The sequence below is a fragment of the Ambystoma mexicanum genome, chromosome 4p, assembly GCF_040938575.1.
Source record: "Ambystoma mexicanum isolate Mex_15411 chromosome 4p, UKY_AmexF1_1, whole genome shotgun sequence".
NCBI classification, from domain to species: Eukaryota; Metazoa; Chordata; class Amphibia; order Caudata; family Ambystomatidae; genus Ambystoma; species Ambystoma mexicanum.
In genome coordinates this window covers 1,059,449,264-1,059,473,492 of record NC_090927.1, presented here as the reverse complement: position 1 = coordinate 1,059,473,492, position 24,229 = coordinate 1,059,449,264, and the positions used below count along the sequence as shown (strand labels likewise).

General features: G+C 49.4%; 1 protein-coding gene and 1 long non-coding RNA gene across 2 annotated transcripts in view; one reads left to right on the top strand and one right to left on the bottom strand.

The window, feature by feature from the left end:
- The window catches only part of LOC138453620 (G-protein coupled receptor family C group 6 member A-like), a 345,839-nt gene that overhangs the window by 252,844 nt on the left and 68,766 nt on the right, over positions 1–24,229 (top strand). The gene's annotated exons all lie outside the window — the stretch shown is intronic.
- LOC138453621 (uncharacterized) lies at positions 2,102–2,758 on the bottom strand. Its single transcript, XR_011260486.1, has 3 exons — positions 2,664–2,758; positions 2,468–2,580; positions 2,102–2,351 (listed from the first exon to the last, which is right to left on the bottom strand). It is a non-coding gene; the product is annotated as an uncharacterized lncRNA (long non-coding RNA).

Here is a 24,229-nt window from a genome sequence, read left to right as displayed (position 1 = left end):
CTTGCTCTGGCTAGTTATATTTGTGAAAAATTGTAGAAGTAGATATATAATTTGGAACCTAAGTTATAATCCCAGTTTTCCCATGAGGCCAACATTTTCTGATCCTAATCGAGCCACACGATATAATTGGGAAGATGCACTATGGGCAGAGGACATTAAGCCATGAGCCACTAAATTAAACTTGCCCCTCAACAACCCTGAGGCCAGAAGGTGCCAGTATTCACCTGTTTGTAACTATCAGGCTGCTCTAATTAAGATTTCACACTTGGTTGACTTATCTATATTTACATTGTTATTATTTAATTATATTACCTTTAAAGTTTGTCTTTTTTTGCCTACATAATTATGATGTGTATATGTGAAAACATATGATGATATGCAGTACCTTTTATATGTGTTTTTGCAGTGTTCTATTACATCATTTCAAAATAATTATTCAGTTTAACAAATACCAATTACTTTTTTTGTAAATGCTGCGTGCAATGCAGATACATTTTAATAACAAGAGCTGTTATGATGCAAAAGTGTTTTTGAAGCACTTCACCTGTGTATAAGTGCTTTATAAATAAACAATTACTTTTACAATATACAGTTCATTTGTTATGCGTGTTTTGCAATGTGCCATTAAATCTTTTCAAAATAATTATTGTGTTTAACAAATACCAATTATTTTGTCTGCAATGCTATATGCAATGCTGCTACATTTTAATAACAATAGCTGATGAGGTGACGACACGCTCACTATAGCAAAGCAGAGAGATAATTTGTTTTCAAAAACAATTTTCTAATGGGACAAGGATAGATGAGAGGCACTAATTATAGTGTGGAAAGCCGACATTCTCCCCTCCAGTTTCGAGCACCATCATTCTGAGATTGGTGGAAATATTGGAGGAGAAATGTCGTGCTTTCCAGCAGCAACAGCTGCTAAATTCACACGTTGTGGGGGAAATATGTGCTACAGTGGCATTGCAAGCATTTCCCAAAAGACTGCCACTTTTCTAATTTAAGAACGTTTTCATAAACTTTCATTAAAGTAATAAAAGTGATGCAGTCTGATAAATGCCATGTTTAAAATGGGGAAAGGTGTGCTATGTTGTTTAACGGCACTTCCCAGGGTACTGTTAATGAACACTAATTTTGGCTGGTGCAGGAAGGGTGTTCTGGCCTCTGAATACAGTCCTTGCCAGTCCCTTACATGTGAGGTGGTTGGCAAGGCTGTTGCCATGCTGTAAATCACGGCTGGAGTGGCAGACTTCATTTATTGCCACCACTCCTGTATTACTTCAGAATGCATGTCTTCATGGAAAAGTGTCTATCAACTCAGATACAGCACTTTTCCATGAAAACATGTACCTCTGAATCAGTGCCTGAGTGGCCTTTTCAATATTAAGCCTTACAAAATGAGTTTATGCTATTTAAAATAAAGAGTTATTCCGCCAAAATGCATGGAGAAGGAAAGAAACCAGTGCAGTTGAAAAGAGTCAAGTAAGAGTAAGGTGTTAAACCAATGAATAAGTGATGTACGGCTTGCTTTTGCTGTCTGGGGTATGTTACAGCCTTTTTTAAGGCAGATTTCCACCACCTCCTGTAAAATCCCTGTGTTTTATGCCAGAATGAGATGTTCAAGCTGGCATTAAACTAATGGTTTCCTATAGAATGCCTATTACAAATAGGAGTCATGTTTAGCCAGGCAGTGTCCCTTACCCAATCACTTGTAACACAAAAAGAGACAAAGAATTTATCATTAAAAATGTATTCCTCAAACTTAGTTCCCTTACCTCTAAATACATGTCCCTGTAAAGAGTCTATTGTTTCCTCATACAGGTATTTCTGTCCCTGGGTAGCTCTGTACGTAATGCCTATCAAGGGTGAGGGAAAGCAAGAAAACTTGCCCTAACTCTCTCACTACTTTCACTATGCTGAAAATTGCACACTCATTGGGAGTTGATTATATAGAACTTTATTTATATCGTTACCAGTAAGTGTGTCTTTATTTGGTAAAAACATCCATAATTATTCCATTTTTTGTCATTGAATTACAAACGAATATAGGTCAAATATTCTTCTATTGGTTTGCAAATGATTTTGCTATTTCTTGGTTTTCACTGAGAACACACTCAGTGTTTCTATAGTTCTCAAGGATGGGACCAGCCCGCCCAAGCCTATTTTTCTGTCTGTCAACTGGTTTCTGCGGTTCTCGTGACCTTTTCTGCTTTCTTCAGGACAAATAGTGTGCAAACTCTATTAGTTATTAAAAAGACAAAGTTCAAATCAGTTGTCTGATCCTCATTTCTCCAGGGAGAACATCTCAACATATCAGTGCCGGGCGTGGTTTTTCTCCTTTCACTTATCTATAATAAATGGGAAATATAATACAAGAGGGGGCATTGTAAGTGACTGTAGTCGTGTGGTCTATGTTAGCACTTTCAATAAATCCTAAAGCTCAGGATTTATTAAGGGGTCTTACCTCTCTTTAACTTCTCTTCTTGCTTTTCCCTTTCCAATCTGGTTCCCAACTAGGTCAAGTAATACAATCCACCTCATGCCTGTGGTAAGCAGAGTTTAAACTTCAATGTGACTCTGTGGAATATAGAGGAATGTTTTTAATCATCCATTTTCCTGGTTTTAATAATGGCAACAAAAACAACCCATAGAATTCTTACCTCATGGTTACGATATTGTTAGTAAATGAAAGGAATCATTATGGAGAAGCTGCCACAGTGATTATGCTGCTCTTCGTTCGTTGGTCACGTTATCTGTAAAGAATGATAATGTGTTTTGAGCAATAATGGCTATGTCCGTCTTGCAATGCAAGTATATTGGTATTCATGAACCGTTTTGTTTCTAGCACGATAGTGCAGCGTTCTTTTTACTTTAATTCCGCTACTCTTCTTTTAACCGAGGGTTACTTTTTGGTTCATTGTCAAATGGTGACATGTATACATAATACCAAAACTTCATCTCATCCTAAGTATGCTTATGTTGCTAGATTGCGTTTAGTCGATATATCACATTAGTGCTTGTCATAATAATACTTTGTGATCTTGTGAAGGCGCATCCTACAGAAGTTCTACCATTTAGCATGGAGGATATAATCAACAGGAAGCTATTCTGCTTACCTACTTCCGTGACGGTTCTCCCTTTTGTGGTTATTTCGTCTCGCAGACGCCATTTTGAATGGCGTATAAATACATGGGCGTGATTGCGTTTTTTCTACGTATTACTAAATGGTTATGGGTATTGTAGTTGATGCTTTCTACGGTTAATGAAATTCTACGTTTATGTTGCAATCATCCACAGTTCTCTTTTTGATTCTACTTCTGTATATTTGAAGCAAAGCCTTTATTCTTATATTACAATTCCATCATCTTGGATATGCAGTCAATATTCCTCCAATTGATTTTCTGTATGAGGGAACAATAATCTCTTTACAGGGACGTGTTTTAGAGGTAAGGAAACAAAGTTTGAAGAATAACTTTTTAATGATAAATGTTCCTATAGAATGCACCTGTTTCCAGCAAGTGGGTCCTATATGAAGTACATTGTCCCATAGGAATCCATTGTAAATGCAATATGTAAAGTGTAATTTCATAGCCTTATATTTTTTTAAAAACATAAAAGCATAGGTTTCGGGGGTTGGGGGGCGGGAGGGGGTGGTGACCGAGATGGCCCTGTAACAACATGGAACCACACGAGCTCTGATGCCCAGCATCCCTGTAAACCATGAAAAGCATCGAAAAGACAAAGAACAGCCATGCAGATGTAATCCAGAGACTGTGGAAACATGAAGGAATAGAAGCAGTGAGGTGCAGATCCTCGGAAAGGTACAATGAAGACAATTGATAGAGAGGGCTTATGGCAAGGAAGGTGAAGACAATTGGAGCTGATTCATGGAATTAATGTGCGCTGAAATTTTCAGCGCAAGCGTGCAAAAGCGTGCGAATCGCAGTGCCAGCGCAAAAATCGCAGCGAAACCCACGCACAGCGATTCATGGAAGTCCGTGCGTGAGGAAATTCCAGGATGTGTGCCAAAATTCTGCGTGGCGCACGCTGGCGCACATGTCTCCAAACAGCGTGCGCTAAGCGCACAGCGAAATCGCACATAGCGCGGCGCACACAACAAAAGTAGGGGGAACAGGGGGCGTGACACGCGGAATGGGGAACAATTTATGAAAATGTGGGCGTCACGAGGGAAGTACAGGAGGCAAGTGCGCGGAACGCCCACACGCTCGCCTACAACACGTATTCATGGAATCGAATTGGGAAAACCAGCGCACGGGCAAAGACGCGCACAGGCCTAAACACGTCCGCCACACGAAGGCAGGAGGTAGCGTCCCTGCGCATGAAAAAAATGTGCGCTAACAAAAATCACGTACATACAGCTATGATGAATGTGCCATACTGTGTCCCTCTAGGACAAATGACGTGCAAAGGGGTACGCGACAAACACGGACACCCGCTGTGTGAAAAATAGCGTGTGCGTGTATTTCGGGGGTGCGCGGGAAGTTTCACATGCGATAGGCCTTGGGCGAGTGGGGTACGTGTATAACTGGGTTTCGCGTGCAGTTTCATACGCGATTGGATCCGGGTACGTGTATGTCTGGGTTGCGCAGGAAGTTTCACATGCGAAAGGGCCTGTGCGAGTGGGGTACGTGTATTTCTGGGGTGTGCGGGAAGTTTCACACGCGAAAGGGCCTGTGCGAGTGGGGTACGTGTATTTCTGGGGTACGCGTGGAGTTACACACGCGATAGGCCCTGTGCGAGTGGGGTACGTGTATTCCTGGGGTTCGGGGAAGTCTCACACGCGATTTCAGCAGGGTAGATGTATTTCTGGGGTGCCGGGGATTTCTACACGTGAATTGGCAGTGTGGGTCCTCCAAGGTGTTCCCTCTACACCCTCCACAGCCCCTGCAGGCAGCCCACACCACAGGGGACTACCCTGCACCCCTGGTCATGTCCCACAGGCAGCCCATCCACTATGTGCATGCCCCCCAGCCAAGCCACATGTCACCTTACACTACTGATCACCAAGCATGACCCCCTGCACCCCCACACCCCAGCAGTGCAGGGCACCTGCCAGCAGGCCCCCACACATGTCCCCCAGCAACCCCACCCACCAGCAGTCAGGGGCACCTGCCAGCAGGCCCCCACTCATGTCCCACTCATGTCCCCCTGCACCCCCACCCCCAGCAGTCAGGGGCACCTGCCAACAGGCCCCCACTCATGTCCCACACATGTCCCCCTGCACCCCACCCCCCAACAGTCAGGGGCACCTGCCAGCAGGCCCCCACTCATGTCCCACACATGTCCCCCTGCACCCCACCCCCCAGCAGTGCAGGGCACCTGCCAGCAGTCCCCCACACCTGTCCCCCAGCACCCCACCCCCCAGTAGTCAGGGGCACCTGCCAGCAGGCCGCCACACATGTCCCACTCATGTCCCCCAGCACCCCCACACCCCAGCAGTCAGGGGCACCTGCCAGCAGGCCCCCACTCATGTCCCACACATGTCCCCCTGCACCCCCACCCCCCAGCAGTCAGGGGCACCTGCCAGCAGGCCCCCACACATGTCCCCCAGCACCCCCACCCCCCAGCAGTCAGGGGCACCTGCCAGCAGGACCCCACACATGTCCCACACATGTCCCCCTGCACTCCCACCCCCCAGCAGTCAGGGGCACCTGCCAGCAGGCCCCCACACATGTCCCACTCATGTCCCCCTGCACCCCCACCCCCCCAGCAGTCAGGGGCACCTGCCAGCAGGCCCCCACACATGTTCCCCAGCAACCCCACCCCCCAGCAGTCAGGGGCACCTGCCAGCAGGCCCCCACACATGTCCCACTCATGTCCCCCTGCACCCCCACCGCCCAGCAGTCAGGGGCACCTGCCAGCAGGCCCCCACTCATGTCCCCTGCACCCCCACCCCCCATCAGTCAGGGGCACCTGCCAGCAGGCCCCCACTCATGTCCCACACATGTCCCCCTGCACCCCCACACCCCAGCAGTGCAGGGCACCTGCCAGCAGGCCCCCACACCTGTCCCCCAGCACCCCACCCCCCCAGCAGTCAGGGGCACCTGCCAGCAGGCCCCCACACATGTTCCACTCATGTCCCCCAGCACCCCCACCCCCCAGCAGTCAGGGGCACCTGCCAGCAGGCCCCCACACATGTCCCACACATGTCCCCCTGCACCCCCACCCCCCAGTAGTCAGGGGCACCTGCCAGCAGGCCCCCACACATGTCCCACTCATGACCCCCTGCACCCCTACCCCCAGCAGTCAGGGGCACCTGCCAGCAGGCCCCCACACATGTTCCCCAGCAACCCCACCCCCCAGCAGTCAGGGGCACCTGCCAGCAGGCCCCCACACATGTCCCACTCATGTCCCCCTGCCCCCCCACGCCCCAGCAGTCAGGGGCACCTGCCAGCAGGCCCCACTCAAGTCCCACTCATGTCTCCCTGCACCCCCACCCCCCCCAGCAGTCAGGGGCACCTGCCAGCAGGCCCCCACTCATGTCCCACTCATGTACCCCTGCACCCCCACCCCCAGCAGTCAGGGGCACCTGCCATCAGGCCCCCACTCATGTCCCACACATGTCCCCCTGCACCCCCACCCCCCAGCAGTGCAGGGCACCTGCCAGCAGGCCCCCACACATGTCCCCCAGCACCCCCACCCCCCAGCAGTCAGGGGCACCTGCCAGCAGGCCCCCACACATGTCCCACTCGTGTCCTCCAGCACCCCACCCCCCAGCAGTCAGGGGCACCTGCCAACAGGCCCCCACTCATGTCCCACACATGTCCCCCTGCACCCCCACCCCCCAGCAGTCAGGGGCACCTGCCAGCAGGCCCCCACACATGTCCCCCTGCACCCCCACCCCACAGCAGTCAGGGGCACCTGCCAGCAGGCCCCCACACATGTCCTCCAGCACCCCCACCCCCCAGCAGTCAGGGGCACCTGCCAGCAGGCCCCCACACATGTCCCCCCTGACAGGTCATCACACTCCAGACCCATGCCCCTCATGGCCACCCAAATACCACCCAGGTCCAAACACCGCACATTGAATTCCCAAAGTCATGATAGAAAATACATAACCAGCGTGGCCATGAATCAATGTCCCTCAGACCCACGCAATGGTGACACATGACTGTGATAAGATCAACATTGTGACATGCACAAAACAAATGAGATAAGACCACATCAGTAAAGTATATAATAAATGTGCATTCAATAATTAACCAAATGAATTAAAAAAAATCACACAATAATGGAAAAAATGAAGAAAAAGCTGCATGGCCAAAATATTTTAAAACAATGTGTTAAACCAGAATCCAAATCAATCCAAAAGCAAATGGGTCCAAAGAGTCTGTCCGTCCAACCAAATCCAAAGTGTAAAAATAAGACACATCCATTGATCCATGGTAAAAAAGAAACTTAAATGAAGTGAAATCCAGTGTAGAACTATATACAAAGTACAAATCCAGGGTCCATGGGCCCAACCATTGAAAGGAAACCTACAAAAACCCTACCTAATGAACAAATATATACAAAAAGGTGGAGCATTGTCCAAGCGCCCCAAATGAAATGAAAACCAAAAGGAAACCTAACACTAATTAACTATATACAATTGCAGCGGGCTAGTCCGACGGCTCACTTCCTGATTTCCCGGGCCAGGGCATCATCAAACTCCTGCTCGATGTCCCGGAGGCGGTCCTCTTTTAAGGCCCCGAGGGTTCGCAGGGACAATGACATCCTGACCTCCAGGTCCCTGCGAATTGCCTTGAGGAACTCGGCCCGCCTCAGAGCCCTTTGCATGGAGTTCTCCGCCCTGATCATCGTGAGCCGTGCCTCTTCCGCCCGCTGCCGCTCCGCATCTATAGCATGGCCTAACCGCTGCCACACGGAAGACACTTCCAGTCCTGGGTCCTTCTGCCCTCTGGCCGATGCCTGCCCCTCCGATGTCGAAGGCCCCGAGCCATCATGGCTCCCACCTTGTTGCTGCTGCTGCTGTGCCTGTGCCCGTGCCCTGGCTCCTGCTGCCTGCACATCCTCCTCCGGCTGGGGTGCAGTTGTTGAGGTGGCCACCCCTGCTGGACGTCTGACTCCCGACTGTGGCAGGCATGTGTCCTCCACCAGCCTGGCCGCACGGTCAGAGGCAGCTCCACAGGGTACCCAGGTGATACATGGGTGGGAAGATGGCACGGAGGACGACTGGCGCATAGGGGGTTCAGGTGAGGAGGGGGTCGAAGCAAGGTTCAGCAAACGGAGGAATCCGGCCTGGGTGACCTGTCCCAGTAGGCTGACGTGGTCAACGAGCCATTCAAGATGACGTGCAGTCTCCCCATGAAAAGACTACAGGTCACCTTGCATGTCCCGTTGACACAACGCCACCCCACCAAGGACAGGCTCAACCCGGTCAGAGGATAGCCACGTCCGCAGGGAGAGGAACCAGTTGTTGTAAGCGGATCCCCTCCCTGAAAACTGGTCTGGACGTAGGGATCCCTGCTGGTGCGGGATGATGCAGTCACAGGATCGGGGACAGGATTACACACAGGCACCTCCGCGGCGGCCTGTGCTGCCTCCTGTCCCTGCCCCTGCACTGCACCACTGGCACCAGTGGAATCCCCACCTCCAGACCCCATCTCTGTCCCTTGTGGGGCCTCCTCCTCCACCAAACCCCCCACCAACCTGGATGACTCCGTGCCATCTTCCTTTGTCGGACCCTGTGGGGTCTCAGCTGCCCCTTCTGCTGCCGAGGAGTCCAACTCCGACCTCTGCCTCTTGGACCTACCCTCGCAGCTGCGGCCTGGGACACGGCACCAGACTTCTCACTCCCTGACGAGATCACAACCTGGGAGGGGAGCCAGGCCTTGCGTCTCCGGCTGGTGGTGTGATCCCCGCCGCTGTGCTCCACAGCACCCTCTCCACCCTCTTCATCAGTTGACGCTGCAGACAGGGAGAGATAGGAGACAGGCATCAGGACACTGTACAATGGACTGATACACACATGCCAGTTGCACATGAGTGGCAGTGTCAAACTTCAGACATGGCATCACAATCCCCAACACACATGGCATGTCAACTCACACACCTGAGCAATTCCACAGCCATATGGCAACAGCCAGCACCATCCATACACATACAACAGCATGAGCAGCCAAAGGTGAGCCAGACATCACATGAAACACAGGGAGTGCACTAGACATGCACACACGCCACCACACTTACATGCATGTGTACACCTCCACCAACTGTCGCAGTGATGAGATCGGCATCCATGTCACATCTGGCAATCAGTCTTCTACATATCAGAGTCCCAAGCATCCATGTTGCATCACTGTTGCACCCTTGTGAAATACACACACATGCACATGTACACGGTGCAGATACATGCAGCTGGAACCGACATCCATGTGTGACACTACAACCATGCCAACTTACATACACAGTCATTCAAGCATGTGTGCTCACACATCTGCATTCTGACATGCAAGCTTACACACACATGCACCATCGATGTGTCTCACACATGAGAGGACTCGCATGTGTTAGTCTCACGGCCCTGTCCATACACATCCATACATGGCCCTACAAAACCACATGTGCAACCTGCACACTACTGGCACACCACCACACGCACAGCTTACAATCAGTATGCATGTACACTTACCGCTCGACTCCAGATGGGTCTGCCTCTCAAGGACCTGGACGTGGAGCACTGGGCATATGCGTTCCAGGACCCTCATCTGATGTTCCGACAGGTGGCCCCGGCGCCCCTTAGCATCAGCTGCCTTCAAGAGGCGCCGGGCCTTGTTGAGGGTCCTGGACCTGAAGTCCTCCCAGCGCTTCTTGACATGTTAGAATCTTCGGACTGCCCCCCCCTCCGCGTTGATGGCAGTCACGATGTCCGTCCAGATCCTGGTCCATCCTTCCTTGTCGGCGTGCGAACTTCCGAAGAGGGCATCATACTGCCCCAGGACTTGCTCCACCAGGACACCAACTTCGGTGGCAGTGAAGCTGGTGGCCCTCTGCCTCTCTGGCTGGGGGTTGCCAGTGGTCTCAGATGGTGGTGTGCCCGACATGTTAACCCCAGAGGCAGGCGTGGGTGGGCAACTGGGTCCTGGGGCTGGGCTCTGGAGCGATGGTATCCCAGTCGGGAGTCTTCAGTTCCATCGGGGGTGGTCACAGCAACTGCACCCCTGCAGATGGCTGATGTGCAGGCAGCAAATAGCAGGGCACGTGGGCAGCAGGCAGGCAGGCAGCAGCAGATGGCAGGTGGAAGTGTGCTCGGGGCTCTTGGGGGCAGGAAAATGGCCTTCAGTGCAGGAGCGTGGTCTTCCGTGTGTTTTCGCGTGGTCAGCTTGATACGGAGTGATTTCGCACGTGAAGAAATTGCACGTCAGCGTGTAATTCGAAAAAAAGGGCCTTAGCGCATGAGCGCGTCAGCGCACGCACGCGATTCCATTGGACCAAATGCCCTTAGCACGTAAGCGCATCTGTGACGTATCACGCACGGATGTTGCCCTGGCAGGGCTTGAAGATCCCATGTGGATTTCCATTGCTCTGTATGTGCTTTTCGTGGGGTGCGGTGCGTGTGTTTTCCAGGCGTTGGGGTTCACACGCTATTACTTCACAGCGGGTGGGTGTTGGCTACGCGTTCTTCTACACGCAAGGCAGACGGTGAGTGGTAGCCCGCTCGCCCAGGCCCAATCGTGTGTAAAACTTCCCACGCACCCCTGAAATACATGTACCCAGGCCAATCGCGTGTGAAACTTCCCGTGCACCCCTGAAATACACGTACCCAGGCCAATCGCGTGTGAAACTTCCCGCGCACCCCCGTAATACACGTACCCCACTCGCACAGGCCCTTTCGCGTGTGAAAGTTCCCGCGAACCCCGTAATACACGTACCCTGCTGAAATCACGTGTGAAACTTCCCGCGAACCCCAGTAATACACATACCCCACTCGCACAGGCCCTTTCGCGTGTGAAACTTCATGCGCACCCTAGTAATACACGTAACCCGCTTGGCTTTGCTGTTTGGCAGCCCTGTAAACTGGTCCAGGGTTAGCGCAGCCATTTGCGCTGAATTGGGAATTTTGATGGCTTTTCCTTGCGCGAGGGCGTTCTTGGGGGCGTAACTGGCGCTGCTGCAGGGTCGCTGTGCCACTCTCTGCCACGGCTGGTTTTGGAGGCTAAAATCCATGAATACGCTACTTTTGTGCGAAATTCTATGAATTACCCTGAATATGGCACCTTGGTATTAAAGAGGGCAGCCTTAAGAGGTGAAGGATGATAGGAAGATGTTGATGTGCCAAGTAAAGAGGGTAAGAGAAGTGAATGGTCATGGAATAATAGCAGAGTCTTGAAAAACAAATCAAGTGGGGCATGAAATATAAGTGCATTTGAGTCGAGAAGCCTTGGAGCATAGTCGAGAACAGGTCACAACCAGAGGATCGATCAAATTCCTGGCACAGGAGGCAGAATCTGGGTAACACAAGACAGCTGTAAAGTGAAGTGGTAGAAGAAGCAGGGGTTGGCATAATATCAATGTCTGAACCATGCACCCGTCTAGATAGCAATAAAACAAGGAGGGAGAAGTCAGAGGAGGGGAAGCTGGATCCTAAGAGATCCGGTTCATAGGAAATACTAGTTAATATCTTCCAAGAGAATGACCCAAAAGACAAATCATGCAACAGAAAATGGGAATCTATGGGCCTCATTACACGGATGGCGGAGAACCATGGCGCTATTAGCGCCATGGTTCATGCCGGTAAAATACCGGCACCGCCTTGGCGGAAAGGGGAATTACCGCCCCATTCCAAGGTTGGCGGGCCGGTAATTCCCCCTCCCACCATTGCCCTTCCCCATTCCCATTTTTGCCCCATAGGGCATAATGGGAATGGGGAAGGCGCTAATTACGGTACCGCAAATTGCGGTACCGTAATTAGCTCCCTGGGTCCCTTTGCGGGTTGGTTTTTACCGCCTGCTTTTTGCAGGAAGCCTACCTGAAAAGGATACAGGTGGGGAAAATAACTGATGAACAAGAGAATTAGTAGAGCGTCCAATATCGTTAACTGAAACTACATATGCAATCAAAAGACTAAAACTGAATAAGAGCCTTGGATCTGATGGTCTGATAGCATCGTTCTAGAAGAAATGTATTACAATCTTAGGTCCCAAGTTGGTGAACATATTTAACCATATTAGAGAGACAGAGCGATTGACACAAGGAATTATGGCATCCTAAATCACCATCATCCCTAAACCAGGGAAGGAAGGTCATACTGAGCTTTTCATATAGACTGCTAGCATTGATTAATATAGATGTAAAATTATTTACAGGCATCTTGGCAAGGCGCCTAGAAAAATTCTACCATGACCAAAAAGAATTTATCCACAATAGGAGCACCTTTCATATTATAAGGAGGGTGATGCATGCCATTGATCAGACACATTGTTTTAAATTGAAAGTAGTCCTTCTAGCGTAAGATTCCAAGAAGTCTTTTGACAAAGTGGAATATGGATATCTCAAAAAGGTGTTAGAGAAGTAGGGTTTGGCCCAGGAATGACTAGAATGATCTTGACCAACTACCAAATGCCAGGGTAAAGGTGAATGGAGGTCTCTCAGGCCACTTTAAGATAGAACGTGGAACAAAGCAAGGAAGCGCATTGTCACCAATATTATTTTTACTATCTATGGAACCTTTTGCAGCCTATATAAGATATAAGATGAATATTTTACCAAGGCTGCCATACCTATTCCAAGCTCTGCCAATTATCATTCAAAGGGAGATCTTTTTAAAAATCCAAAGGATCTTTACAAGGTATATCTACGGTGGAAAACAAGCAATTGAAAACATAACAAACACTGATGAGTCCAAGAGAGCGAGGAGGGATAGCAGCAAATGATATACAGAACTACTTTATGGCCACCCAAGTGGGAGTCATAGGGAAGTAGTTTCAATCAGAATTAGAAAGGTTGTGGTTGTTTATAGAGAAAGGGGTTGGTGGAAACAGCTATGGCTGCAAGCTAAAGATAGAGCAGGATCACTGGCAGTAAATCCAATCATTGGGCCTCATTACGACCCAGGCAGAAAACCATGGTGCTAAAAGCACCATGGTCCATGCCAGTAACTTACCGACTCCGCCATGGAGAAAGTGGGAATTACCACCCCATTACAAGGTTGGCGGGGCGGTAATTCCCCCTTCCTCCATGGCCCTTCCCCATTCCCATTTTTGCCCCGTAGGGCTCAATGGGAATGGGGAAGGCGCTAAGTACGGTACCGCAAATTGCAGTACCGTACTTAGCACCAAGGTCCCTTTGCGGGTCCCTACTTTAACGGCTGGTGTAGACCAGTCGTTAAGGACGGGTCCCACAAAGGGACATCGTAATCAGGCGCTAATGGGTTAACGGCGCTGCAGCCTTTTACGGCGCCGTTAACCCCTTAGCGCCAGGGTTGTAATGAGGCCCATTAACTCCACCATAACTATGCGGGACGAGATTACAAAACTGGCAGGAATGACTACAGATCTATCTCTCTTTACAACGCTATTTGGGAACCCAAACTTCAACCCGGGAATGCAAGACTCTGCGTTGATAAGATGAAACAAGGGGGGCTGTAACAAATGGGGGACATGTTCCTAGGAGAGAGAGTAAAAAGTTTTGAGCAATGTAAAGTTGACTTTGGTGTCACTGAAATGGACTGGATGGGATATTTCCAATGATGTCATTGGCTTCGGCACCCCATTAACAAGTAGAAGGTGACGTAAGACCTAACCCCTATTTTAAAAGATTATCCAGTGGATAACAACAACAATGGGGTTTATATCAGCAATGTATAAGGAAATAATTATGCCAAAATCCACTAGTCCACTTCATTGCGTCCAATTGTGGGAAAGGGAATTGAACCTGAGGAGATAGATCAAAACTGGCATCGCTAGATAGGAAAATGCAGAAAACATCCCCAAGCGTGCAGGTAATGGATGCACAATATAACATACTCTATAGATGGTATAGGACACCGGGAATAATGCAAACGAACTTTCAGAATTTCAGTCACATGTGCTGGAGAGGTTGTTAAGAAAGTGGATTTATGGTGGGAGTCAGGAACGTCATTTGAGGATCACAGCCTCAACCCCTGTAGTTTCTGTTGTTACCCCTGTATTAAAATTGGAAGCTCCTGTAGTAGCGGGGACCGTGCTACACCAGGTCTCTGGGGGGAACTGGCCCAGGCCTCACCCATAAGGGTGAAGGCTGGGCCAGGGCTTACAGCACGAGAAGGAAACGCTCAGCAGGGTGACCTGACCTTGACATGTGTCACGTGTCACATGCCACATTCAGCTCCAATCCTGTCTCCTCCGGCTTCCTCGCAGCTCATATACAGCTTTCCCAGCTTCCTGGTTCGTGTTTGTGAGCAGCACAGAGGTGCAGAGGGTGGCCTCGAGTTATGTACCGAAGCTGGAAAAACAGGTAAGAAGGCTTTTCTTTTAAATGTGATGTGTATTTTGCATGTGGGAAGTGCGTGTCAGATTTATTTATGTGCTATGGGTCAGTCAGTGGTAGGTGAATGAGAAGAAATGCGATAGCGTGTGTGTTTGAATGTACTGGGTGGGTGTGTGCCTCTGTGGAGAATACAATGACAGAGAAGGTGTATGAGTGAGTGGCTGGTGGGTGAATGAGTAGGAATGTGATAGTGCGTGCTTGAATGTTCTGGGTGGAAACACAGGTGTTAGACACATCTGAAGTTTGTGTGCTATCACATCCCGTTATGTCACTTGGGGGCGCGTTCAAGTGACATCACTTCCTGGGGTGTCACCAGAGGTCAAGGGTCATGTGATGTCACTTGCACTACCCCTGGCATTTTGGTGAAATGACATCCCTGGTGGGAGTGTCCATCCCTTAGAGACTTTCGGCTTGAGATCCAGTCAACTATAAAATATATTGTGACATATGACATACTGAAAGATCCAGGGTTTATTTTACTGGGTATTCAGGGGAATGAACCAGGAAAAAATATTGGACTAGAAAAATGCTTAGGGAGTCATTACGACCTTGGCTGTAAGGGGTTAACGGCGTCGGTAATGGTGCCGGACCCATCAACCCCTTACCGCCCCATTACGAGTCTGCTCATGGGATCCGCAGGGCACCTGGTAAAACCAGGCGCCCTTAGACTGGTCCCGCTAGCAGACCAGGGAGCTAACAACGGGCCTGTTATTAACGGGCCCGTTGTTAACTCCCCCCCCATTCCGAATGGGAATGGGGATGTACCGGGTCCGGGTTCCTTGAATGAGGAATTACCGGGTTCTCCAAGGTTGGAATGGCCTGGTAATTCCTCATTCAAGAAACCCGGACCCGGTACCAGTAAGGGGGTAACCATGCTGCAAATTGCGGCATGGTTACCTCCAAGGTCATAATGACCCCCTTAGTCCTAAGATTACTAGTGACAGCAACATGTTCTGTTGCCAGGATGTGGAGACAGCTGGAGCCACCAACAAAGGTTATGTGTCTTGAAAGAATAGCATAGTGATCATTATGGAATGATCATCATATAACCTAGAAGCTAATGCTGCAATGTTCTATAGCAGATGGTCGCCTTTTCTGTAGGAAGCAGCAAAACACTACTAGACGTTACTGTGCCCCATGCAAATCAGAATGTTAGGATGGTTGTAAGAGTGTCAATGGGGAAGAGGGAGTAACAGTGTTCAATATATGTGTTCCTATTGTCAAAGTGACGTGATACATAATAATAGATGTTGCACAAAAACAAAAGGTGATTTTGTCTGTTTTTGTTCTACTTTTGCACTCACTTTTGCAAAAGTTGAAAATTGCATGCAGGGATCCCAACAGCATGAAAATTCAAACATTGCCGGTTCCCTGCATGGAGTTCCACTTATTATAAAATTACCTTGATTATGTTGTAGAGTAGAGAAAGGTATGCTTCACAAAATGATGGCCAACGTGTCACTTCAGTAGCAGAGGCAGGTTTTGGTCCCAGCCCAGAAGGGGAAGGGGATGGCTCTTTACGGGACCCATGCAGCAGCACTGTGATTGGCTTGAGGATACTTCAGAATATGAAAAGAGGAGTCAAGGCACGAAGCTAACCACTATATCTGCCACTGTATGACAGTAGTACACGCTTTGAAACAAGGGTTATTTTACTAAACATTTCTTTGAGGAAGTCCACATTGTTGAATTATAGCCTATCGAAGCAATCTCTGTTTTGAGAGACAATGGGCCTCATTACAACCCTGGCGTTAACCAAGGCGCTATTAGCGCCATGGTTGACGCTGGTATTTTACCAACTCTGCCATGGTGAATGGCGGAATTACCATCCCATTCCAAGGTTGGCGGGGCGGTAATTCCCCATTCACCATTGGCCCTTCCCCATTCCCATTTTTGCCCCCATAGGGCTCAATAGAAATGGGGAAGGTGGTAATTATGGTACTGCAAATTGCGGTACCGTAATTACCTCGAAAGTCCCTTTGCGGGTTCCCTCCTTAACGGCTGGTAAAACCAGCCGTTATGGTCGGGACCCGCAAAGGGACCTCGTCATTAGGCGGTAAGGGTTTAACGGCGCCGACACCTTTTACGGCGCCATTAACCCCTTACCGCCTGGGTCGTAATGAGGCCCAATGCATAGTTGATGGAGAACGAAATTCTTGAACTAATAAGATTAGAGCTGTAGATGGATCACCCTACCAAAGACAGAAAACATTAAGAGGAAAATCACTTGAATGCAATTGTACTGCTGCTTTGAATAGTCACATTACAGTAATTGAAAATTCAATGTTTAGAGATTGGCCATTCGAGATTCAAAACACGTATCTACGAATTTATATTTTGTATTTTATTGATATTTAAATGTTACAACAATCGGTACAAAACATTTAACAAAAATGGCAACAATGAATAGAGGTAAACTAACTAGCTGAGGAGGTACTGGAAGAAGAGAGAAGATTCGTTGTTAGGCAGGGATGAAACAGATGGTAAGAGGGGGAAGATCGAATAGGCATAGATAGAGAGTTCCAATATTTGGGGGGAGGAGTGAGAAAGAACGAAAACGGGAAGAAGCATAAAGTGGTTTGGGAACAGAAAGAAGTAAGAGAAATTGTGGGTGGAGAGTGCGACATGGGAAGTGGAGTGAGAGCAAGCAAGAAAGGTAGATGAGGCCAAGACCATAGAGACATTTATAAACAATGCAAAGAAAGTGCAAGGAAAGAAGGGAGTCAAAATGCATAATTGAGGCAGATAGGAGGGTGGACGACCTAGAGGAGTGAGGTGGGAGTAGGATAAAAAGATGAATTGCTGAATTGTAAACAGAATGGAGAGGGGTCAGATGAGAGCGGGGAAGACAAGACAGAAGGGTAGAACAGTAATCAAGAACAACAAAGATACAAGAACCTTTGTAGCATTAAAAGAGACAAATTGGCGCGCCCAACTAAGATTATAGAGATTGAAATGACAAGTACGGACAGCATTAGTGATAAAAAAAAGAGAAACGCAAAGAGTGGGTACACTGAGATTGCAAGCAGAAGGGGACAACAGAAGGAGAAAATCGAAGGCTGGTCGGAGTGGGAGAAGTAGAGGGCGAAGAAAAGAATTTCAGTGCCAGAGGGCTTGAGGTAGAGAATTTGAGCACCCGTCCAAGATTGGACAGCCACGGAACAAGAGGAATTAGTGGAGTGAAAGGAATCACAGAAGAAAAAAAAAACAGAAGAACATGGGTCAATCATTGGCATAGAAATGACACGAGAGATTGCAAGAGTCGATCAAGGGAGAGAAGGGAAGATTGTAAAGGAAAAACAGTAGGGGACGAAGTACAGGGCCATGAGGGACCCCAACAAGTTAGGGGCATGAAGAAGAAAGATGGCCAGCCTAGGAAACAGAATGGGAATGGCCAGAAATATAGGAATACAACCACTAGAGAAGTGAGCCAGAGAAGCCCATAGGGGCTAACGAAGATAGGAGAGTAGGGTGGTCAACAGTGTCAAATGCTGCTGACAGCTCAAGAAGTAAGAGTATGGAAGAAAGCACGTTATGTTGAGCAGACAGAAGGAAGTTAGAAACATGTATTAATGCCATTTCGGTAGAGTGAGATGGGCGGAAACCAGATTGGTAGAGACAAAGAACATTGTGTAGATTATAGAAAGAGGAGATTTGGGTGGAAACAACTCTTTCAAGGAATTTGGATAAAAAATGGCAAGACTATGGTGAAAATTAAAAGGGATTCTCATATGAAGGGACGTTTTTTAGAATAGGGCTAATGATTGCTTGCTAGAAGGTAGCCAGAAGGATTGTAGTGGAGCAAGAGACATTAAAGAGAGAAGTAAGATAAGGATTCAAAAGAAGATAAACAATGGGTATTAAGGAAGGTGATGGAGGGGAGAGATAATTTGTAGGAACTTGGGATAGGAAGGGGGCATTATAAGAATCAGAGAGGGGGTGAAAGTGGTGTATACAGGGCAGTGTGGGGAAGGAGAAGACACAAGGGTCAGTGGAGGCACTGATAAAGAATAAGATAGAAAAAAGTAAGCACTGAGGAATCTTTATTAGTAAAAAAGTCAGCAAAGTGAGTAGAGGATTAAGGGGAGTAAAGGGGTGGATGAGGGGATGGGGAGAAAGCATATTTTTCAAAAGTTGAAACAGATGATGAGGATGTAGAGAAATATTGATCGACTGTCACGTCTCCCGTTGCTCGCCCTATTAAGAACCGCACAACCACACGCCCCACATCACACCTAACAACAAGAGCAGTCCTTGCACATAGAGAGAACCAGCATTTTGCCTGGCGTAGGAGGACACCAGCCTGTAGCCCCGGCGTCTACCGTCCTTTGTTTCGCTGGCAGTTACCATGGAGGCGCGCTCACGGCTGGTCACGCCCACAGAGACTCCCACGGCAACGAACATCCAGCATCCCGTGACCACGTGATCACGTCACGTCTCACACGTCCATGAGAAACATCACGTGCTTACTTAATCAGTTTAAAAGCATCTTGGCAACGTGAGTACAGCGCTTCACAGCTGAACTCTTGAGGATTGTGTAGCGCTTTGGTTTACCTGTTTCTGATCACGGATTTTGCGACCTCGGACTGTTCTTCGGATTTGTCTTGCCTGCCCCTCGGATTTCTGTTTCTTGGATTCCGCCTTGTTTCCCCAGCTCCTTGACTTTGGAACTCTCTTGGACTGCCTTTGGATTATCCTCTCTGAACCTAGAATCTTGGAACTTGGTTTTGACCTTCTTGCCTTGCTGGTCCATCTACATCAGACGCAGGTGTGTCTCACCTTCGAGCCGTGCAGAACACCTGTTTCCCCACCATCAACAATCTGTGGCTCTTACCACATTTAGGACCCTACTTGCAACACTCCTGGGTAAGCCTTGTTAATACTGATTGTTACCCGTTACCCGTATCAATTGCACTGCTCCTGTTTAACCATTAACCATTGCCTTGCAGCGGTCAGGGGTCCTTCCGGCGTTCCTGCTACCTGATTGACGGCTCAACACATCTGTGGTCTCAAAGATTGCACAGACAGTGTATCCTTTCTGTCTGTGCGGTACTTGGGGACGGAGGTTCAATAATCTGCACAACCATCAAGATCAGAACAGACTGTGAAGCCTTCCTGGTCGTCCAGATTATGGATACTTCCTCCGGGGACCCTGTGGCCGCTCTAATGCAAGCGGTTGCGGCCCTTAGGACCGACATGGCCGCAGCCACAATGGCTATCCACCATAGACTCGATGCCCTACAAAGCACACGCGCCCCTTTACCCGCAGATGCCGAATTCGGCGACCCCACTCCCCCAGATCCGCCTGCACATGCGTCCACAGCACCCACAGTCCCCACTCCAGTGGTCCTTCCAACCTCCTTTCCTCTTGCTGCCCCCGAACGTTATCAGGGGGATCCCAGGAAATATCGTACCTTTCTCAACCAGTGCAAACTTCACTTCTTGTGTAGACCCCAACTTTTTCCTGACTCTGTTACCAAGGCAGCTTTCCTTCTTTCTCACCTGTCAGGTGTAGCGGCCATTTGGGCGAACCCATTACTAGAGAGCGATCACCCTGCTCTATACAATTTCGATCTACTGGTGACAGAAATGGCAAAGGTTTTTGACACCAGGTATAAGGCACAATCCCGAGACCTGGAATTGCTTGATCTTACATAGGGAAAACAAACTCTGATTGATTACATCACCCGTTTCAATCAATTGGCTGCAGAGACCTCGTGGCCTGAAGAAAAGAAACCCATAGTGTTCTACCGTGGTCTCTGTAGCCACATGAAAGACACTCTTTCTGTAGTGCCGGCTCTTCCATCAGTCTTCCCTGAGTTAGTGGACCTGGCCCTACAGGTGGGCGCTAGCAGGTCTGAGAGGAAAGCAGAGACGGCTTTTTCCAATCAGACACTCCCAGCCCCATCCGTCTCTACTCCGGAACCCATGCAAATCGGCGGGATCCGGAGTCCCATCACTCAGGCCGAATGGGAACATCGGAGAACCGATAACGCCTGTTTCTACTGTGGTACTTTAGGGCACTATGTTAAAGAATGTCCTCGCCGCCCTAAAAATAAAACATCGGGTTTTCAGAAGGCTCGCCCCTAGGCATGGGGGTACGGGCGAGTCCTTCTCTGACCCCCAATGAACCTGTATTTGGTCCCATCAGACCGATTGCAGTCCAGGCCCAGCTGAAACCAGCCAGAGATTTGGCACACTCAGTACAGATTGTGATCGACTCCGGGGCCACTGGCTGCTTTATTGATATTTCACTGGCTCAGGACCTTAATCTACCCTTGATCAAGAAAACGTATCCAGATCCAGTACAAGCGGTCGATGGTACCTCACTTGTCTCTGGTCCCATTGAGTAGCAGACCGCTCCCATGTTAGTGGTGATTCAGGGCACGCACCAAGAGACGCTGGCGTTTGATCTCATTTCCACGCCGCAGTTCGGTATCATTTTAGGCATTCCATGGCTCAAACAACACAATCCCTTGATTAACTGGGGCAATGGACAGGTCACCTTTGAATCTGAAGTTTGCCAACACTTCTGTTTGAGCGAGTCCGCCACAATTTCATCCCCGGCCACTGTCCTTGGGGATATGGCCTCCGCCAGCCTTGAGGAGACAGATCCATCTATGAACATCCCACACACTGTGGGGGCCATTACAGCTGGGATTCCCGCTGTCTATCATGAATTCCGAGAGGTTTTTGACAAAGTCACGGCAGAAGGCCTACCACCACATCGACCCTATGATTGCCCCATTGATTTGGTTCCTGGGGCAACTATACCAAAGGGCAGAATATACTCCTTATCTCCATCGGAAGAGTTGGTACTCAAGGAATACATCCAACAAGCCCTACGTTTAGGTCACATACGACCCTCTAGCTCTCCAGCTGCTAGTCCGATTTTTTTTGTACCCAAGAAAGAGGGTGACTTACGTCCCTGTGTTGATTACAGACGATTGAACGCCGTTACCATCAAGAATTGGTATCCCTTACCCCTCATCTCGACGCTACTAGACCGATTCTCCAAGGCATCCATCTTTACTAAGTTGGATCTTCGGCAGGCGTACAACTTGGTTCGTATGCGTAGCGGAGATGAGTGGAAGACGGCATTTTGTACTCGACAAGGGCTGTTCGAGTACACTGTAATGCCTTTCGGTCTCTGCAATGCCCCCGCTACGTTTCAACATTTTGTTAACAAAGTATTCTCTGACGTCTTAGACGTTTTTGTTGTGGCCTACCTAGACGATATATTGATATTTTCGTCCTCACTGGAGGAACACATAGGCCATGTCACAGAAGTCCTAACTCGGCTAAAAAGACATTCCTTGTACGCCAAACCCGAGAAATGTGTGTTTCATACCAGGGAAGTAGAGTTTCTAGGCTTTCTTATTACACCTGGAGGTCTATCCATGAACATGTCCAAAGTCCGTGCCATCATCGACTGGCCCGCTCCAACCTGTCTCAAACAGCTCCAGTCGTTTTTGGGCTTTGCCAACTTTTATCAGCGTTTCATTGCCGGTTTTTCATCCATTGTTTCACCACTGACTGCCTTGACCAGTCCTCGGGTCCAGTTATGTTGGACCTCAGAACATCAACGTTCTTTTGAGACACTCAAAGCTAGATTCACCACAGCTCCTGTCCTACAGCATCCCGACCCCGAACTCCCGTTTGTTGTGGAGGCCGATGCCTCTTCCTTTGCATTAGGTGCAGTGCTCTGCCAACCCTGTCCCTCCACGGGTCAGTTGCATCCCGTAGCATTCCACTCAAGAAAATTTACACCTTCCGAGTCCCATTACACAGTCACCGAGAAGGAGTTACTGGCCATTAAGGATGCATTACTAACCTGGCGACACCATCTCATTGGGGCCAAACATCAAACCGTGGTTTACACAGATCACAAAAACCTGCAGGACCTGGCCTCCCTTAAATGTTTAAACAGCAGACAAGTGCGTTGGCACCTGTTTTTTGCCGCCTATGACTTTGTGGTAAAACATAGACCAGGGCTTTCTCATGGTAAGGCCGATGCTTTATCTCGCTCACCCGGAGGGGATTCTTTGCCCCTATACCCAGATACTCTTCTGAACGAAGGTCATGTCATATGCATGTGCACTCCTCCTCCCTCCATGCTAACTCTCATCCGACAGTGGGTTTCACATCATCCACAAGCACTAACAGAATGGGATTTGGTACTTCAGGAAGGGTTGCCCTTCATACAAGATAAGTTATTCCTCCCCACTAGCGATGTACGTAACTAGGCACTTGCTTGGTCTCACGACACGGCCATCAATGGGCACCCTGGACAGCATCGCACCTTGGAGTTACTAAAGCGATGGTGTTGGTGGCCATCTATGAGACGCGACGTGCAACATTATGTAAACACTTGCGCCATCTGTGCACAGTGCAAGACACGCAGGGGTCGTCCCGTGGGTCTCCTTCAGCCCCTACCTATTCCTCCCAGACCATGGCATACGGTCTCTATGGACCTCATTACAGATTTGCCTCGCAGACAAGGGTACGACTCCATCTGGGTGGTAGTCGATTCCTATACTAAGATGGCCCGTTTCATTCCTTGTCACGGGATTCCCTCAGCCCCTGTACTGGCCCAACTATTCTTCAAGTCGATCTTCTGTCTCTTTGGTCTTCCACAAGTCATTGTATCCGATCGCGGTACGCAGTTCACATCCCGTTTTTGGCAGGCCCTTACCAAGATCCTTGGCATTGATGCCTGCTTCTCCTCAGCCTACCACCCGGAGAGCGATGGCCAGACCGAGAGGGTAAACCAGGCTCTCGAACAGTACCTGCGATGCCTGACCCTTCAGTATCAGGATACATGTTTGAACCTGCTCCTTTTGGCCGAATTTGCATACAACAATGCCTGGCATTCGTCCACCGGGTTCTCCCCCTTCTATTCGCTCTATGGGCAGCATCCTCGTTCTCTCCCTCTCCCCGATTTCTCTTCCTCCTCCACTCCCGCCACCAATTTTTGTGCTCGGGATCTGCAATCTATCCATGCCCAGACACTGGTTCATTTGCGGGAAGCCCAAGCCTCTATCAAAACCAAGGCTGACAAGAAACGGGTGGCGGCTCCTGTTTATCAGGTTGGGGACCGTGTTTGGCTGTCGACTCGCCATTTGCGGATCCCTGGTTGCCGGAAACTGTTGCCCCGGTTTGTCGGTCCCTACAAGATTTCACATGTTCTGAACCCGGTAGCCCTACGGCTCTCTATTCCCTCTTCCTGGCATATCCACCCGGTGTTCCACACTTCCTTACTCAAGTCCTGTCTTTCTGCCACCCGGATGGTCCAATCTCCTGCCCCTGTTTCTGTGTCCTCCCCGGATACGTATGAGATCAGTGCTGTTCTGGGTTCCCGTCTCTGCAGGGGTCGCCTCCAGTATCTGGTTGACTGGTTGGGGTATGGCCCTGAAGAACGCTCCTCGGTTCCCTCCCGGGATGTCCATGCCCCACGTCTGGTTGCTCGCTTTCATCAGGATAACCCGTCCAGCCCACGGGGTCGTGGGCCTTTGAGGGGGGGCTCTGTCACGTCTCCCGTTGCTCGCCCTATTAAGAACCGCACAACCACACGCCCCACATCACACCTAACAACAAGAGCAGTCCTTGCACATAGAGAGAACCAGCAGTTTGCCTGGCGTAGGAGGACAACAGCCTGTAGCCCCGGCGTCTACAGTCCTTTGTTTCGCTGGCAGTTACCACGGAGGCGCGCTCACGGCTGGTCACGCCCACAGAG